Raw genomic sequence first — 3948 nt, 5'->3', positions numbered from 1 at the left:
GGCAGCCCCGCGCCCCGAACCCAGCGCCCGCGCCCACGGCTCAGGGGGCCGCACGGGGCTAAAGGGCCCGGATGTGTGCGGTCGCCTCTCTCTGGCTCGCTCACGCCCGCCCCCTCCCCGCCCTGCCACACACGCACTTGCTGCGGCCCGGCCTCCTCCGGGCTTCGCTAATTTCTATTTTGACAGTCGCTGGCGAGTGGGCGGCGCTGCCGAGGACGCCCAGGACCAGAGCGGGCAGCGAGCGGGAGTCAGGTTCCTGCGCAGGGGCGGCGCAGGGGACCCGGCAGAGCCACCCTGTGCTGGGGGCTCCGCGTCTTTATTCTTTCTTTTCTTTTTCCTCTTTACCTCCTCCAGGATTTAAAGGGACAGCCCCTAACGAGGCGACAGGCCAGGCGGCCGCGGTTTCTCCGGTCTCCAGACGCCCTCTGCGGCCTGGCTGGACCCGCTCACACCGGTGCGCTAGCTCGGAACTGCAGGGAGTTTTTAGGCGCACACCAGACTCGGGGCAGTTGGACTGCAGAGCTTGGCTCAGATTTTCGGTGCACGGTTTTTGCAGAGTCCGGTTAGGACAGGAAATTAAATTACTCGACCGCTGCTTTCCTACCCGAAAGCAGGGAACAAAAAGGGGTGAGAAGTTTCTCTATTGCTCCCGAAATTTCAACGAGCGCCCCAAGATGCCTCGCAGATATCAGCCAATGTAGGCTTACAGCAACATAGACCGCCCAGATGCCTGGGAGCAAGCCCACTTTGCAGGACGCTCGGGTCGTGCCCCCAAAACCTGCTGGGGGTGATGCATACCAGTAACTCCCCAGAACTAAAAGAGGCTTTCAACCAAGGGGAGGGTCCAGAGAGTACTTGGCTCCTCCCCCTTCTGCTAGGTTCCAAGCATTTCCAAACGCAGGAGGGGAAAGACCCAGGAGGTACCGCTCTTGCAGTCTAAGGCTAGGTGACGCTGGGGCAGAAGTTCTCGACCCCAGCCGACCGAAACACTCGGATCAGCTTTGCTCCCTAACTTTGTGCAACCCAGATACGATCCCTTGCCCCCCCCCATCTGACGCTGTATTGCCTAGTCATCAGCTGGTCATTTCTGGGGGACTCTTTCCTCAGGCTCAAGAAAGTTTACTTGCCTCAAAGTCCTGAGCTGCGAGGGACGCCCAACAGTGGCTCAAGGAAAAACCGCCACTACCTTGCCTCAAATCTGGCTACCCATCAAGAGAAGACAGTAGCGCTGCGACTCTGTCATGGTCTTCTAGTGCTGCAAACCCTCGTTGATTTCCTTTAGGGATTTCCTATAGTTTTGCTTGCTGGTTCTTCTTAGCCATTGAGGTGTTCTTATTCATTTTATTAATTCACATACTAAACGTATATTGTGAGAATATATATATATATATATATATATATATATATATATATATATATATATATATATATATATATATATATATATATATATTTATATATATATATATCAAGGGAAAGCACACCTGAAATAGGATGTGACTGGAGAAAGCCAAGGACAAACGATGAGAGGGGGCATCTAGAACACTGGGTTGGGTACAGTAGTCACATGACACTAATGAGCCAATGAGACCTGGCTCTTCCTTCTCAGAAAGTTGTCCAATTCAAGTTCAGACAGCCATATCCAAATCAACCAAAGACCCAGGGAAGTCTAGAAAAATCTACTGGAGATATGAAGAGATTGTCTAGGCTTGGGAGGTTTCCAAGTTAATGGATCTTTCAGTGTGGCAAAAATAATTTAACCCTTGCTTTAAGTAGCCCTGGGAACCACTGCCCTCCCGACCTGAGTTCTGTGTCTCCTTGCTAAACTACGCTGTCTGCATGGCTTACTTTCATTTAGAGGGTCTTCAGCAGTGGGAAATATTGCTGAGCCAGCTAGATGCTTTCTTCTGAGCCATAAATCTGACTGTACCCCTGCCAAGTGTGGGGATGCCCTCAGGAACTACCTGGAAGAGCAGCCCCAAAATGACAAGAATGCTGCTCTGGGAAATAGGGTGGCTGCAGCCAGGGGAAAAGTGTCCATCCTATTTAGAAAAAGTAAATGGTTCTGAATTGTAAAGTTTCCCCTCCCTTCTGTGGTGCAGAATAGGTGACTCACAACTAAACAGCTCGCCAGGCCAGGAGCTAGGGATTCGGCATTCTCACACTCTCAGCAGTAAGCCTCAGTGCCACTGGACCTAAGCACTGAAGGCAAAACCTCCCTAAGTGTGCACACAATGAAGATGGTAGTGGCTTGCAACATGGGGTGTGCACAAGTATTCCTCAAGGAAGCAGCTACCCAGCACATCTGTGATTTTTGCTTAGGTGTCTCTTTAAGGCATTCAGCTCCAGAGTGTCCAGCTCATGTTCACACCTGATAAGTCTTCACGAAAAGAGAAACTGAATAGGCAGGGTTATTTGGTTTGGAGGGGGGATTTTTGTTGTTGTTTTTATTTGTTTGTTTGTTTGTTTGTTGTTTTGATTTTTGGTACTGGAGATTGAACCTAGGGCCTTTACCGCCAAGTGACCTATGTCCCCAGACCTTCCTTCATTTTTTTTTTTTATTTTGAGTTACTTACTAAGTTACTGACGTTGGCCCTTAAGCTGGCCTGGAACTTACCATCCTCCTTCCTTGGCCTTCAAAGTAGCCAGAACTACAGCCTTGCACCACTAGGCCTAGCTCACTTTTATTTTGTTTATTGATTGTATTTGCATTGCTGCAGATGGAATCCAGGGCCTTGCACATGGCTAGGCAAGAACTCAGAATCCCATTTTAAAATCCTGGAGTGAGTATGGTCACATAATGACGGTGAATTTTGCAAAACTTTGCATTTGCTTGGATATAAGTGCAGCAGTAACTTCACTTTGCCATAATTAATAAGATTTATCATTGGATTCTACCATTTTGTTGTTTGTTTGTTTGTTTTTCAAGACAGGGTTTCTCTGTGTAGCCCTAGCTGTCCTGGAACTAGCTCTGTAGATCAGGCTGGCCTCAAACTCACAGAGATCCACCTGCCTCTGCCTTTCAAGTGCTGGGATTAAAGGTGTGCGCCACCATCGCCCAACTCAGATTCTGCCATTTATCAGCTAACCTAGGAGAACTCATCAATCAACTTCTTGGGGCTTCCATTAGCAAATCTATAAAAGAAGAATCATAATGGGACGTGCTCTGCTTATCCATAGGGATGTTGGGATGACCAGATGAGACAAGATATGGGCAGGAGTTGCCCCATGGAGAACATACTCAAAGAGGGTGAGTGTGTATCATGGGTGTGGAGTTCTGTACGAACAGTTAGTGTGAATAAATTGTAAAGTTAATAAACTGCAAGGCCATTTCTGAGAACCTGATTTAAGATCTAGCTATTTCTCAAAGATATTAAGAAGCATTCTTGGAAAGGGAGAGAACTGACATTTGCAGAAATTCTAGAATTAGATCTCATAAATGTCTTTCTATTATGTGTCCCTTGTGACAATTGTCTATAACACATTTTGTTGTGACCATTGTATATACAGAATTTCTGATGTTAACAACACCTGGGGGATATTGGGCCGAGGTGTGTGATGGCAGTTCAGTTACCCCCAAGGTGAGAGGAAGAGAGAGGAAGAGACAGAAGGAAAGCAGGAGGGAAGGAGAGAGGATTCCCGGAAACCAGGATCCAGGTTCTCTCCTCCCCTACCCCATTGTTTCGTTAATTTTCAGCAAATTTGAAAAAAATAAAACCACAATTGCTGAAGCAATTGTAAAAAGAACAAGAGGCTCCCTGGGGCTGACTAGATGCCCCAGCCTAATTGGTGAACTCCTGGCCAATGAGCAACGATGTCTCAAAGAAGGAGGATGCCATTCCTAAGGATGAAACCTGAGATTGTGCTCTGCCCTCCACTTGCAACCACAATAACAAACTTTCTCTCTCTGTCTCTTTCTCTTCTCTCTTTCTCTCCCCTCGCCTCCCT

This window comes from Microtus ochrogaster, chromosome 18, assembly GCF_000317375.1.
Source record: "Microtus ochrogaster isolate Prairie Vole_2 chromosome 18, MicOch1.0, whole genome shotgun sequence".
Lineage (NCBI taxonomy): Eukaryota > Metazoa > Chordata > Mammalia > Rodentia > Cricetidae > Microtus > Microtus ochrogaster.
The sequence above is the reverse complement of the archived record's forward strand: the minus strand, read 5'-3'. Positions refer to the sequence as shown.